Source organism: Carassius auratus, chromosome 20 (genome assembly GCF_003368295.1).
Source record: "Carassius auratus strain Wakin chromosome 20, ASM336829v1, whole genome shotgun sequence".
NCBI classification, from domain to species: domain Eukaryota; kingdom Metazoa; phylum Chordata; class Actinopteri; order Cypriniformes; family Cyprinidae; genus Carassius; species Carassius auratus.
In genome coordinates, this window is record NC_039262.1 from 8,329,563 (window position 1) to 8,345,782 (window position 16,220).

Genomic DNA, 16,220 nt, shown 5'->3' on the forward strand with positions numbered 1-16,220 from the left:
GCTAATTACTTAAATGAACCAAAATCTATAAGCACTTTCAAATGCCATTAGCTTGAGATACGGTATAATAAACATAGATGATTAGATGCGCCACAGGGTAAATAAGACTAGGAAAGTGTTCCACAGCAAACAGCCATTTGCATTTATTCAGAGAAGACTCACTTGTTTAAAGGCTCACTCATTGCATTTGAAGTATAATGTGCATTTGCAAATCTAAAGTGTGACAAATATATGGAGTGCTTGTTGAAGTATACTGGATAAATAAATATATTGAATTGAAGGATCGAAGAGGTTCTGTTTGGCAAGAGAGAGGTCAGAAATAAAGTATTACCGTGTATGCAATACCGGGAGCTGTGAGAAAAAAGCATTGTGGGTAATTTAAATATCAATCAGTGCCTCAGTGCTGGTCGTGTTGAATGGACACACACTCACACACACACCACCACCACAATAATTGGCGCCCCAACAAAAGCCTATTGTTGCTGCAAATTGTGTTTGCTATTTGTGATGTATAATGTGATATTTCACCCTGAATTTCATACTGCCACTGCAAAAAAATAATGCCTACCAAGTATATGATGACAGTGATTTTCTGCCCTTTAAGTTGTTTTTTCACGATTTTGCATGGTGGTCACCGATTTGATTGTACAGACGCATCAAATGTGTTTCATGTTTTATGCTTCCTTTCACATATTTCACTATATATAAAGAATTCTGATGATTGGATTTAAACTCTATATTAGACCATTAAAAAAGTTTAGGATTGCTTTGTGTGAATGTATGTGTGTGTGCATTGTCTGTGTGTCTTTGTACACATGTCTGGAACCCATAAAGGAAGCAGGCAGAAAAATGTGAGCTGATTTGTTCAAGAGGTACATTTCGTGCAGAGCCTTGACCTGACTGAAACTCTCAGCGTTGTGACAGTGTCCACATTACAATGTGCTTCCCTACAGTCACGTTATTACAGGGTGCAGCGTTTAAAATAATCACTCAGGCAGACATGAAACAAACATAATGTAGTCAGCAGGGAGCCGGTGACTTCTGTCTGCCTCTCTGAATCAAGATTAATGGGCTTGTGAATGCTACATTAATAGGCTGTCACTTGAGGATGAATTTACAAGAGCATGAAGATTATCCCGGTTTTACTGAATTTCCTCATTACAGGTGTGTGTTGTGCTGGAGATGGGCTAGAGCAGGGTGCAGTTTCGAAAAAGCCGGATCCAGGACCTTCGGCACATTCAATACCATTCAGAAGTTTAAGGACAAAAAAATGTTTTCATGTTTTTAAAAAACGTCTCCTGTGCTCAGCAATGATGCACTTGTTTGATTTAAAATAGTCACTTTTTTTTAGTAAATAAATAATACGTTTTAAAATGTATTCCTGTGATGGTGAAGCTGAATTTTCATTCCAGTCTTCAGTGTCACATGATGCTGATTTGGTGCTCAAGAAAGATGTCGTCTTATTATTAATGTTGAAAATGATTGTATTTATTTAATAGACTTTGTTAACATTATTAATATCTTTACTGACCCTTTTGATTAATTAAATGCTTCCTTGCTGAAGAATAGTATTAATTTAAATAATTAAATTCTTAAATAAATAGAAATCTTGCTGAACCCAAATGTTTGAAAGATAGTGTGTACTAGTTTTGTGTGATATCTGCTATAGCCTGTTCTGTACCTCCTTTGACGACACATTCATACTTTGGCTTGGACTATACATTTGTAATGCATCATTGTGTTCCGAAGTGCATTTGACCTTTCTAAGTTGCAATGATGACTGGAAGATAGCGGTTCACTGAATTTCATTATGGCCAAACAAAACAAGTGTGTGTTTGTGTTTGTGTGTGTGTGTGTATATGTGCGTGCGTGTGCTTGTTTGTTTACAGGGTCTCATTAAGTGAGAAAAACAAGCTCAGACTGACACAGAAAAAAACGTCTGTTTCTATAAATATAGAAATGGTTTTTGTTTGTGTGCTTATGAAGAGTAATAGATTAACTTTCATGTAATATGTTTTTTGATACAGCATATAGTTACTTAATCTTTTGCTTATGCACAACTTAAAACCATAATTTGTTGGGAAAACTGAAGAAAACACATTCTTCTCTGAATCCACTGCTTTCCTTGGAATACTATAATAAGGCCACAGTTATGATGGGTAATATCCTTGAACATTAGGAATTGCTGACACAAAGCATTGTGGGAGCCGTAGGCCGTAGACAACACTTGATTTAAATGAAGTGCCTCTGAAATATAGTCTCATTTCGCTGTCTGTCAGCCTAATGGTTTTACCACTGACAGGGCTGTCGTGCTCAGCTCCAGTGTCACACATCTAATAAAGGCCCTGCTTTCATATCTGGAGCTGAGTTTGGTTCCTGATGGGAGCCAACAAAAAGATTGTACCTCACTGGGGTGTTGCACTTATTTAACCTCATGACATAGGTCGGAATCTGTGAAGATTTGGCTGTGTGTTTGTTTATGCTATTTATGTGAAAGTAAAATGAATATATAGACCTAAACATGAATAATACATCTGTTTTCATTCCATATTAGTTGTTGTTTTCATTACTTTCATTGAATGAAATACAGCAGTTCTGTTACTGAAGGGAAAATAGGAGAGAGAGAGAGAGAGAGAGAGAGAGAGAGAGACTATTAATTGGAATTTCTGGGCCACTGAGTTGCTTGAGGCTTTATTATAGAACATTCTCAAAACGAACAAGTTTCATTAATTAGGAGAGAAACCCAACATAAGCACACACACCCTCATGCCTTTATATGTTGAGGGGAATATAATAATTCTATATTGGTATTGTTTTCTTTAAAAAATTCTTAACCTAAGGCTTACCTTTCTATTCATTTGTTCACCCTGAAAGAGGCTTTAGCCCTGTCTCGTTTTAATGTCATGTCATCCATCATCATGCTGGCTAGTGGTGTGTGTGTGTGTGTGTGTGTGTGAGAGAGAGAGAGTGCATCAGAGTCCAGTCTTTCAGGCCAGTTTATCCCTCCATCTGTAATTAAAATCACTCATGGAGAACACCACCACTGCTGAACAATGGCATCCATATTTTATTACACACACACACAACACCTACAATTACAGGCTGAGCCGCTCTTCACACACACTTACACACACACACCCACACTCATTTGATGGAATTTATTTTTATCATCCAACTCGAAATTGGGTTTTGACAAAATTGTCACTTTCAAGGACCTAGATAAGATTGACGAGTGTGTGTGTGTGTGTGTGTGTGTGCGCTCATACTGTAGCTCTGATTTCTTTGAGGTGGAGTCATAAAATCTGGAATCACTTTTCATTCTTTCTCTCTTTCTGTCTTTCTAAGATTTCGGACCTTTTACTTTTTTTTTATTATTATTATAAGTTCACTGAGTTTATAGCAAGAAAGTGATATGGCTAAGAAACTGGGTTCCCAGGCACGCCTCCCCACCTTTCATTGGTCGGCCAAACAGATAGCCCCGCCCAAAAACCAGCACAACATTGGTTAAGCCGTTATTGTTGTGTTGATTTGGTGGTGTTGCTCAAACACATGATCTGATACAAGCCTATAAATGGTTTATTTATAGTTGTCTCTGTATATTAAGCTGGTAGAAAATACACTACTCTTCAAAGGGTTGAGGTTTTTGAAAAATGTTATCCTGACCAAGGCTGCATTTATTTGATTAAAAAAAACCTACAGTAAAACAGTAATATTGCAAAATATTTTTTTAGTTTAAAATATCTGCTTTCTATTTGAATTAATTTTAAAATGTAGTTTATTCCTGTGATGGCAAAGCTGAATTTTCAGCAGCTTCAGTGTCACACGATCCTTCAGAAATCATAGTATGTTGATTTGGTGTTCAAGATGGTTTATTGTGATCTTATTTTGCTTATTCATACTACAGTATACTGGACAGTTGATACACTTGGGTTCAGGCAGACACTTTAAGTTTAAGTTTAACTGATATCTTCTCTCTCACGCGCCATCCTTCTCTCTTCCTCCGGCTGCCTCCAGTCTGACTGATAGACCATTCACACTCATCCTCAAGAGAGTCTCTCTCTCTCACGCCTTTCTAAATCATCCCTCACTTCATTCCAGTCCTTTATTCTTCCCCTGACTCTAACCCTTTACCTCCCAATTCTTCCTCTATCCATCGTCTCATCCCTCTAGAGATCTCTCCTGTCGGCCTGCTTCTGGTAATCACAGACAGGTAGAGACAGATGGCAATACTTCTTCCCCAGCCTCTCTCACTTTATCTTACTCTGTCTCTCTAATGCTGTCTGAGATCAGAGAGTCTGAAGCATTCACTTCAACCCCACAGAAGTTCATCACTCGGGGAGCTGACACAGTACAAGGTCATTTGACATGTATTACTGTTATATTTCATGTACTGTTAAGGCTTTATTTATTTATTTATTTTTTTAATTTCAAAACCTTTTTGGTGTGGTATTTAGTTCTGAAAGTACTGGTATCCTGATTTCTTTCTTTTCTTTGCTTTTTCCAATTAAAAGTATTGTTCGCACAAAAATGAAAATTGTCATCATTTATACAGCCTCGTGTTCTTATAAACCTGTATGTATTTTTTTTTCTTGTAAAGAATTTTTTATATATTTGTTGTCCTTTTTTTTCACGCGAAATATTTTTTTTATTCCATTTTTTTATTTTTACATGTATTTGTTTCACTAGTGATCCATAAACTATGCATATGTTTATGTAATGCATTCACTTTATAAGATATACTGTATGAAAAGATGCAGAAAGAAGCAGTACTGGTTTGATGTCATGATCAGATTGATATTAGAATGTGTATTGAATTTATAATTTCCCTAAGTGTCTTTATTTTCATAATACTCTGCTGCCACCTAGTGCTACATCTCTCTCTCTCTTTCTCTCTTTCCATGTTTCAGTCATCTGCACCACTCCTGCTGTCAGACACAAAAGCCAATCAGTGCGTGTTGTTAAAGAGATACAGTACGAGTGGAGAGGAGTGTGTTGGTTCAGTCAGGGAACTCACACACGCACGCATGCATTAACATCAGTGTTTACATACCCCTCACATAGACACTTCGGTACACACTGGAGAACGAACACAATTACCACACACACAGTTTGTCAGACCTAACCTAGTAGTCACAGTCTTCCGATCAAGCACACAAACACACACTCATTTACATATAAATTGCAGTAAGCAGGACAGAAGCTTGTTTAAATTTGATGAGTGCTTTTGTTCAAATGAGGACCGAAAGCACAGGGGTATCAAATGAATAATCTTTGAGCTTCAGTGTGTATATGTGTGCAACCTTAGCAGTAGTTGGAGGATATTTGAGGAAAGGTTTATGTCATTTTATATATAATAGGGTTAAACAATAGAATCGAAATATAGAACAATAGAACAGTAGAATGCTAGAATATCCACCACTTTCATTGATCATATATTGCATGCTATTGAATGATCTGTATTCATACTTAGATATCTGATCAATGTTATTTAGCACCATTCCCATGACATTTAGTTTGCATTGATTTGATTGGACTAGTTTATTGTGAACACTCTAACTGTACGTCGTCCAAATGATCATTCAGCAGCACTCAGCACTGAAATCAGGATAGATGCCGATGCCAGTATTGTTCCATGCTGTTTTTGTAGGAGATATTTGGATCTGTAGACACAGAGGAGCCAGGATTGATTGGAGAGCATCTTAATACCAGACTGGAACAGAGGTTTAAATCTAAACTAGAGCACAGAAATGCTATTATTACCCATAATTCATGGGATGACTCTCAGCATTCCTTGAAAGAGCAAGCTTTTCTCTTGGCTCGATTTCTCGAAACCGCTGTTCTCTTCCCCTGCAATTACACAAAACATTTACTTTTTTGCTTGCTGTTTTACTGGAGCTTCTTCAAGTCATCCAGGAGAAGCAAATGTGTTTCAGTAAAAAAAACAGATAAGATGTGATTCAAGTACTTTTACAGATTCACCTATTCTGGCATCTGGGTCATTATTGGATCATTTCACCCCACTTTATACATTTTATGTTGTTTCCTGAATGGCTTCACTCATGAAAAAAACCAAAATGGTATGATAGACATAGTTATTCTCTCATATTATCTGAAATGTTTGAAATACCCACCAGTCAGTCTCATCTCTTTGACCCTCAACATGACGTATTGTTGGTATTGGTCTCTTGGCAGATCATAGTGGGTGGCCAGAGTAAAGGGAAAATAAATTAAATGGAGTAAGGAAAAAAAAAAATATATATATATATATATATATATATATATATATATATATATATATATATATATATATATATATATATACACACATATAGTTAACTACATTATTTATCAAATACTAACACTTAGACACTTACAGTATTAGCAATAGTAATAGTTATGCTTGGCTTACTGCTGATTATGAGGAATGAAAAAGCTTGAGAAAGCTTTTTATTGAATAAACTGTACTCTTGACTCACTCCAGCAACTGGTTTTCCTGCATGAAATATCATACTTCACTCTTCCCCTTTTCTGTATGTGGGTCATGTATACATGAGATTTCTTCAGTGAAAAAGAAAAAGAAAGATGTGTGTGTGTGTGTTTGCCTTTGGGCTGTGTTCTAAAGTTTGAGGGAGGATGCTGGCAGTGGTTCACAGTAACAGGAAACGCCAGTCATCCCACTGGAGCCAATCAGCACAGAGTCCAACTGAACCCAGTTACTCTCCACTTCAGCAAGAGATGTTTCACTGCTGCACTCTCTCCATTGGGACCACAGCTGTGGTCTGTATGGATGTGTGTGTGTGTTCATCTTTATTGTCACTTTAAGACGCATTGCTGCTGAGAACTTTGTTGTGTGTAACATGTTGATGTTTATAACCTAAGAAGATGATCCTGTGGGGGTTTATGTATGGTTACCCTGATTCCAGCTCTCCTCTGCTGCCATGCATTTTTCTGTTTCCCCTCTTGAGAGAGAGAGAGAGCGGGCATGGAGGAAGCTGTACTGAGGGAGGAGGGAACTTGGAAAAGAGGAGGGAGGTTGAGAAAGAGCAATAGAACAGAAAAAGAAATAAAGACAAAGAAAGAAGGAGGGAGACCTGTCTATTCTGAGTGACATTACAGCACCGATCTCTGTTATAGCGGTGAGTCCTTCTTAAACTCCGGTGGAAACTTTAACAGCCTGTAATTGTGTTGAATATTCATGTTTGAATAGAAAGGGTTTCAAGTAGAGTTGTAGCACTCTGGCAAATATAATAAAAGGTTGCTAACATTCATAGTTTGGGAAATGGTAGAGTGTCATAGAAAGTTTGAGAGTTTTACACTTGTGTGTCATACAATGTATTTCAGTATGTTAGCATTTTGTCTAAGTGGACATTGTATTGAGTGCAGCAAAATATGCCGTTTAGTGATGAAGTGATCTCTCTCTCTGTCATTAGCCTGTGGCTGCTCTTAAAGGAATATACAAAGTTAAATACAAATTGAGCTCTTTAAACAATATCTGTGGCATGTTGACGAATTTTAATTTCTGTTCTTGTCCTTCAGTTAAAAACCTAAAAATAAATGACAAAATTAAAAAAATTATGCTTCCAGTTACATGCTTACAGTGGAAGTCTATGGGCCAAATGTACAACAACTATCCCATGGACTTCCATTTTAAGTGATTTGTCAATGTGCTCCTTTGTTTTTTTTTTGAAAGGGAGGGGAAAGTCAAATTTTTTTTTATTTGATGCTTGTATTTAAGTAGGATCATTATTTTAACCATTCCAAAATGTGGTGCTCAATAGTTATGGTATTCAACACCTCTGCAAACATTTTATTTTAGACGGCTGTGTAAAATTCAAGTTTGAAATTCAAGTTTGGAGTTTATTATTTTTCTTAATTTGCTTTAAATTGATATGTGTAATAAATCTAATATTGATCTAACATGGACTCCAGTGTTAAACAAAAATGTAAACCAGCACAGCTGTTTTCAACATTAGCCAGGTTTCCATCCAGTGATTAATTTTTTTGTGAAAAAATATTTATTGCTTCAGAATTTTTGAATGGAACATAGAAATGCCATTTATCTATACAATTTCTCATGTGTTGACACAATCTTTTTCCATTTAACTTTATCGCATAAATTCTATATCAATACTTCAAATGTCGCAATAATTTGTTTGGAAACACTTTTTGTCGAGAAAAGGGCCTTTAATGCAAACAAATGTTGTCACATGACAGAATTAGCATATAGGCAGCGTAGGTGTTCATGTTGCTCAGGTTAAAGCACTATTACCCTGTAGTTCAAAAGCACATTAAATCATATTCATATTATTAAATTGACGAGTTACATCTCAAACATATATATCTTTATTTGATGTTCCTTTAGTGCATTGCAAGTTAACATTTATTCATTTTGTTCTAAAGATCTTGTTTTATGTAGATATTGTAACGATAAGTATAACATTTTAAATTAATTTGTTCGTAGCTTCTTATATTTTTATTCTTGTTTTGTTCTGAGTACTGTTCTACCATAAAATTTAAAGGATTTGTTCTTAAATGAAGGGAAATAAAATAGCATGTTTTTTTGGCTGACTGTATTTTATTATGACAATGAACAGGCTGCGTTGTCGAGTTAATAATGCTTCACTGCTTGCGGGAGGCACCGGCACAATCAGTTGATTTTTTTTTTTACTTATAAAGTTGGAAATAACTTACAATAGTCTACTCCTTCATTTGTGGTCATATAAGATTAAGACATTATTCAAAACTATTCTAAATATTTATTTTTCATTTTATTCATTTTTTTGTGTAAATTCACAATAAAAACAAAACATTATGCTTTTGTAAAATAAAGGTATCAAAATAAAATAAAATTCTGCATATTGGCTGCTAATTGTTGCGCAGTTTTTTGTCAGTTAGGCTATAGGGGAAATAACCAAAATGAACATTCCTATTTCCTTATAAAAGTTCATCAGAAAAATAATATTAATACAACTGCTCCTGTTAATTGTTATTGCTTGTTGATCAAGTATCTAAATAGTATATAACAAAGTACAAAAAAACAAACAAACTCATGACACTTTAATGAGTAAATAATTTAATGTAGGCCTATACAATATAATAATAAAACCGTTTACTAGCCTATATAATTTACGCAATATATGTGAAATTATGTATGGAAACTGCTTATGGGCCATTTCTTTTCTTTTGCGATACACCAAAACCTTTTTAACAATTTATTTATTTTTTTAGATGACGTCATCACGTACACCATTTTATCAGTAAAAGGTCAGTTGGATGGAAACAGACATTTTTTTGCAAATTTTTTGTCATTAACAAAACGGCACAAAAACTGGATGGAAACATGGATGCTGAAAATTCAGCTTTACCATCAAAGGAATAAATTTTATTTTACAGTATATTAAAATAACTGTTATTTATATATTTGTTATATATGTATATGTTTTATATTTGTTATAAAGCAAATATAATAAATATATATTTGTTGAGCTTATTTCATTAGAAGCAACAAAATCCATTCAAACAGATTTCCAACTGGGCCCAAAATGATACACAGTTTCACTGGCTACACAAGCAAGCACCCTTACAAATATGAATTTGATTTGCACTGTTGCAAGAACAAGAATGGACACAATGAAGTTGTGAGACACACTCCTGTATAGCCGCACATGATAACCCAACAGTTTGGATTCTAACAGGAAAGGAAGTTAGACAATGAGTTATGTTTGTGCTGTGACGACAACTCTTGCACTGACAATGAAATTTTACTACAAGCATTCAGCCACCCACACACACACACATACACATATACAAAGCCCCTTGTGTTGGACTTCCTGTCTGGAATACGTCCAACAGCATCTGGATCAATTCAGAATGAAAATAGAAAGGATAGACTTAGGGAGGGAGAGAGGAAGTTTGCAGAAGTTAGATATACTCCACAAACTACAAGAAGTTAGAAAGAGAGAATTACAGTGATTTGCCTCAACCGCTGTTAGTTTCATCAGTGAAATCACCATAGCTGGCATCCCATCCTGATCAGAGCGGTGTTGCCATGACAATTGTAGCCGGTACCCTGCTCGCCGGCTGATCTCAGCTATGGTTCATTGTGAAGTCTCCTCTTTTGAATATGTAGGGATTTATTGTGCACATGGCCTGAGGGAGAAGTACATCTGTGTTTGCGTTACTGATTACCTGTATTTGTGTCTTCAAATCTGTAGTAATGTACACAGACAGCCTGTCCTCTGCCAGAGTCATGTGCATGAATGTTTATTAGTGGGCTTTGCTAAAGCAAGCATCACTATGATTATTTCCTATACTTATGGTTAGGGATTTGAACAAACCTCTAATCCCAAGTATTGCAATTTCAATGCGTAACTCATCCCACAATGTTTCTGACATAAGATACCTCAAATCTTGTGGCTTGTTGAGGAGAGGTGTGCTATTACTTTTCTAAATCATTTGACTTGCAATTTTCTCCACAACAGCTCCACCAAATATCTCTAAAAAGGGTGCTGAGCATTTTTTATAGACCCAAAAATATTTTGGGGCTGCACGCTGCACTCTTCTTGGGCAAGAAACCACATAGCAACTGCCCAGAACACCCTAGCAACCACATAGCAACCTGCTAACAGCCACTCTTGGTGACTCTTGCATGGGCGCCCCGGCCCATGTGATTTTCCTACATTGCTGTAGTTATTTTCATAGCTTTAGTCGGAAATTATACATTGTAGATATTGTGTTTTAACCCAAACATCAGCCTGTTGATGTTATTTCCAATAATACAGGAGTGTGTTGCGAACAGCATATAATCAAGCCTCCGATCCTCCTCTGCTGTAGACATGACACACACCACAGTATGACACACACACACACACACAGCAGACCATATTTATGGATTATTTTAGGGTTGCTATTTTTGATGGAAGTGTGTGTGTGTGTGTGTGTGTGTGTGTGTGTGTGTGTGTGTGTGTGTGTGTGTGTGTGTGTGTGTGTGTGTGTGTGTCTACTTAAACATCCTCAAAACCTCCTTTTGACTAATACTAGCACTTACCTTTTCTATTCTTTTTTTATTCTTTATTCTATTTTTTAAAAAAACCTAGCTATGTGTACTGCACTGCACTGGGACTTGTCATGTATACTGTTGTTCTCTCATTGGTCATTAAATTGCACATAACAATACATTGTTTCCCGAACGTGGGTTTGTGCGTTTAATAAAAAGCAAAAAAAAAATATTTAAAAAATTAAAATAAAGCACAAAAAATGTAATACTTTATGTTTATCTGTATGTGATGTTAACATTAATCAGCATTAAAGAACCGTAAACATGCAAATGCAATACTTTATTGATCGAATTAATAAAAAAATTACTGTAAATGCATTTATTATTGATGATTACTTTATTTCTGGGGTTTTCGCATTTTTATCATGGTTTTCCCAAAAATATTAAGCAGCACAACAACAATCGACACTGATAAGAAATGTCTTGAGCACCAAATCAGCATTTTAGAATGATTTCTGAAGGATGATGCGACACTTTCCCTTTTAACATTTCTTTTTTTTTTTTTTTTTTTTTTTTTTTTTTTTATGAATGCATTTTCAAAAACATAAAAAAAAAAAAAAAACTTCATGATTCCAAATTTGTTTCTTTTTCTTGAAAATGTCATGTAAAGGTTAAGTTTGAAGGGCTAATTATAGACTAAAATAGACTATATAGACTAGACTATTTGCTTAATTTCTCACAAAGACATTATCATATGTCCCCATTTACATATTTTAGTAAAAGCGTGCGGCGAGAGAAAGAGTTTGAGTTTCTTGAGTGTTCCGTGGGAGAGAGAAGCTTTAGTTTGCTGAATGGGGTTTCAAAACTGTGTCATACTCCAGATGTGTGGTGACCTCATCCCAACTCAAGCTTTACAGAAACTGAAACAGCAGTGAACCACACTAGCTTATAAATGTCCTAGTGTGTGTCTGTGTTGCTGGGACTCTTTGGTGGCATATTAGTGACTTCGTCATTTGCACCATATTACGGTGAGAGTATCTTCTGGAGTGTGTCATTGGACTGTAAGCCAATCATATCACCTCATTCCACATCAGTGATGTACATGGGTGTTTCTGTTCTGTAGCAGTGGCACATCACAGAGCCATGAAATTGTGCATGTAAGGGTGTGGATGTGTGACTTCATGCAAATGTGCATACATAAAATATCTGATGTGTTGTTTTTACCAAATGGTGTTGCAATATTCATGAGCTAATATACAATCTCATTGCAGACAGGTTGCATGAGAGCTGTATAGGCACGTCTCTTGTATGTGCGCATTAAGACAATGAAGTGTGAAGCTCCTATTCTCCTGCTGTCCACCCTCATTCACACTGACAGCATTCACTGCACACACACACACACACACACACTAATGCTCTGATGCTTCCCATGTGAATGAGCATGTGTGTAGAATGAGAGACAGGACTGGTTTTTGTTTTGTTCTCTAACAGAAATGTCATTCAGTAATGAGCTCATCCCACAGCAGTGTCATGTAGTTGCAGTAAAGCACATAGGCCTGTACCAGTACCTTAACACACACACACTTCCCTTCATCATGCACAAACCATGGGAGTAGACAGAATATAATATGTTGTGTCAGGTTATCACACATCATTTCAACAGATTTCATGATAAAAGTACAATGGAGGACACAGCATGCAGTGTCAGTTCAGCAGTTGCAATTTAATGAGTGTTTTTTTTTTTTTATATAACATTACTGGTGCTCCACAATATAGAAAGATGTCAGAAATAGGCCATTTGTCTGCATATATTTGAAAATCTAAATGCTTTAAAAACGTACAAGGATAAAGAGAGCGATGTCCAGTTCATATTGTTAGCAGATGTATTATTCTTCAGTTCTGTTTTTGGACTTATTTAATTCTTTTCCACACTCTTTGTTTGCAAATGTGTTTGTGAGTATGTGCACATCGCAGGTGTGTCTGGTTTATATCTGGTTTGGTTTGGTTTGGTCTGGTTCGCTTTCTAAATGGTCCTTGCTGAATCTCAGTGATGCAGACAGAGACCGCCCTGCGTGCCTCTCTGTCAGACAGTCAGTCGGTCTCTCTAACTGTCTGTATGTAATGTTTAATATACTATATTACAGGAAATAGACAAACATACAAATTGTTAGACAGACAGATGCAATTATTACAAAAAGGTTGCAGATGTTATTTTTAACTCCATGTTTTCACAAACAGTTGGTCTGTAATTATACTGATTTATGTTTTGTAAACCTTAAGTAAACAAAATGTAATTTTCAAGATGGTCATCACTTCAAATAATGATAAATTGTCTCCATCTTGCATGTGAGTCAGAAAACCGCTCAGACACGTTCAGTGAGTTCATTCAGAAAAGGATTTGTCATACCGGTACCTCCTGAATCCTTGAGTTATCCTGATGATTCATTAAAAGAACCGAAAAATAAGAGTCATTTGCTTTTGTACCAGACTACATCAGATGGACTTTTTGTGAGGACACTGTTGCCGCTCAAAATAAGCAAAACAGGAAACACTGCAACAAAATATATAAGAAAGGATGTAACGGTATTATCAATATCTTGGTATCGCGATGGCAAAGTGTGCTCTTTAAGATGATCAACTTTTTCTGACTTAAGTTTTCTTAGTTAAGAACATGTGTTGGAGCTCTTAATTTTGAACTTTTAAAGTACATTAGACATAATAATTGAACTTTAAAATGTACAAAATTGAAATCTTTCCCCAATATAGCAATGAATATCATACCATGAACTTATATCGCGATATTATCGTATCGTAAGATTTTGATATCATTACAACCCTAACAACCGTAATACTATGAGCTCACACCGCTCTCTATAGTTATGCCAGAGAGACTCAAAATAAAAGTAATGTTGAAGGATGCTCTTTCTGCTTAGATCTTGAAGACATAACAACCAGTGTCCGTTTATTTGAAGGGGTTTAGACTTTGAGTAATCTAGCAGAGCAGTGTTTTGATAATATGTGGATTTTTCCAGTAAAATCAGAGATACTTTGTTGCTTTGCCATACACACACACACACACACACACAATATTCTTAGGTGGGCCCGCGTGTCGCTGCAGAGATGTTGACACAGCATCTACATCCCTGTGGACTAATGATTGTTATTTTGCTGCCTGCTGTAAGAGCCAGGTCTAATTGTGTGTCTGAAAGCTCCCGCTGAGTTTGATGTGTTTATGAATATCAGTCCCACATTAAAAACCTGGATAATGGGACTCATAAAGTCAAGCCCATCCTGATCAGTGCCAGCAGACCTCTACCTAGATACTCCTTTTCCCTTTCATCCTCCACCCCCAGCGGCGAGTTAAGTGGGTTGCAGTGTGTGAGTGTATTTGTTGGCAGTAGTATATTAATAGCGGAAGACTACCTGAGGGGGAATAGGTGTTTTGGGAACGGAGATTGAAACAGCCCATTAAAAAGAGTTGTTTTCGTTTTTCCTCTTTTCTTGCCCACAGCAGCAGGAGTCCAAACACACACACCGTTCACTTTCACCACCCGGCTACTGTTCACTTTACACGTCATGAAATCCAGTTCACCTTGTACCTTTTTGAAACGATAACTTTATAGATATGCATCTGTCTAGTTATGATTCTATCTCTAATGAGAAATCAGCCTACAAATGGCTTACTCGATTTGTCTCAGCATTTTAGGCTGGGATATGAGAAAAAGTATTTATTATAGAAAAAAATACATACTTCACCTTTAACATAACTGATCCATAGTTGACATCAGCATTGGCACGGAGTTAATAAGGAAGGTCTTGAGTTGATCTTGGCTGGTGTGCTGTTCAGATGATTTATTGTGGAATTGATTGTGATCTCTTGAACTGTTCTGCACTGCATGCTTTCAAAGGCAGCCAGAAGCAATCAAAGCCCAGCCCATCTCTGTATCTCCCCCAGACATTATCAAACGCTCAGAGGGTGTCTGCCTGAGTAAATAGAGCAGGAGCGTTCTGAGGATGCCAACTAGCACACAAACAGGAAAAGTACATTGGGCGAAAATGATTTTTATGATGTTGTATCAGCAACTTTTTAGCGCCTATACTACTGCTCAAAAGATGGGGTTAGCATATTAGAACGATTTCTGATTAATCATGTGAAGCAAAATGATTTCAAATATAATACAATTGAAAATTATTTTAAATTGTAATGATATTTCACAATATCATTGTTTTTATGTATGTTGTATTTTTGATCAAATAAATCCAGCCTTGGGGAGAAGAAAGAGACTTCCTAAAACATTAAAAATCTTTCCAAACCCAAACTGTACATGACAGCTGAGCACATGAATCTAAAACTGTCAAATGGTATAATTTTAACTCGTATGATCTTTTATTTCATCTTTTTATTTTAGTTTTTTAGGCTTTTCATTGAGGAAAATGCCAGAGATAAGAGTAATAAGATATGAGAGGCAGCTTGTCACCACAAGTAAGCAAAATACTGCAAAGCAACAATTTCATATAATGAAAGCTACAGCAGTTTGATTAAAGGCATCATTGTTAAATAAATAGTCTGACATTCAGTAACAGTTACTTGTGCCTCCTCAAGCAGAATGTGTGGTCAGAGATGTTTATTTATCTGGTTTTTACAGTGCCTATACAATCAGATATTAAATTCAAGACTATGTTTTTTAAAAGATCCATCCCTGCTTGCTTGAGGGCAGTGAGTTTGACAAATGCAAATGTGTGTGAGAGAGATTGAGTTCTGAGTGTCTGACCTCAAATACTTATGCAGCAGCCCATATTTGAGCGTTCATGTTCCCTAGCCACAAACCTAAGGACCCCTGTTTAATCTGTCTGTGAGGTTATTAGAAATAACAGCTATGACTTGTTTTATGTGAGTGGTGTCTGTTCTGTTTTACTTTATTTTAATAAATGATGGTTGTAAACAGTAAAACTTGTGTTCTGTAAAATCATAGACATTTTATTGTAAGTCTGGTAAAGACATTTGTGTGTTTAGAGCTGTTGATTTTGTTGGTGAAAAATGGGAAAAAATGACACTATACCACATTCTCAAAACTCTGTGTGTGTGCGCGCGTTTTCTTTCTCTTAGGGTTTGCTTTCGTGACCCCAGGGGGAGCTGTTTCCTTACAAATGCAAACTACGCTTGTGAACTTGATTGAATTAATCATTCCAGAGAAGTGAAAAAAAACGAAGGAGAAAATAACAG

General features: G+C 36.2%; 1 protein-coding gene across 1 annotated transcript in view; it reads left to right on the forward strand.

Annotated features, from left to right (window-relative positions):
* Positions 1-16,220, forward strand: part of sash1a (SAM and SH3 domain containing 1a) — a 214,920-nt gene that overhangs the window by 146,547 nt on the left and 52,153 nt on the right.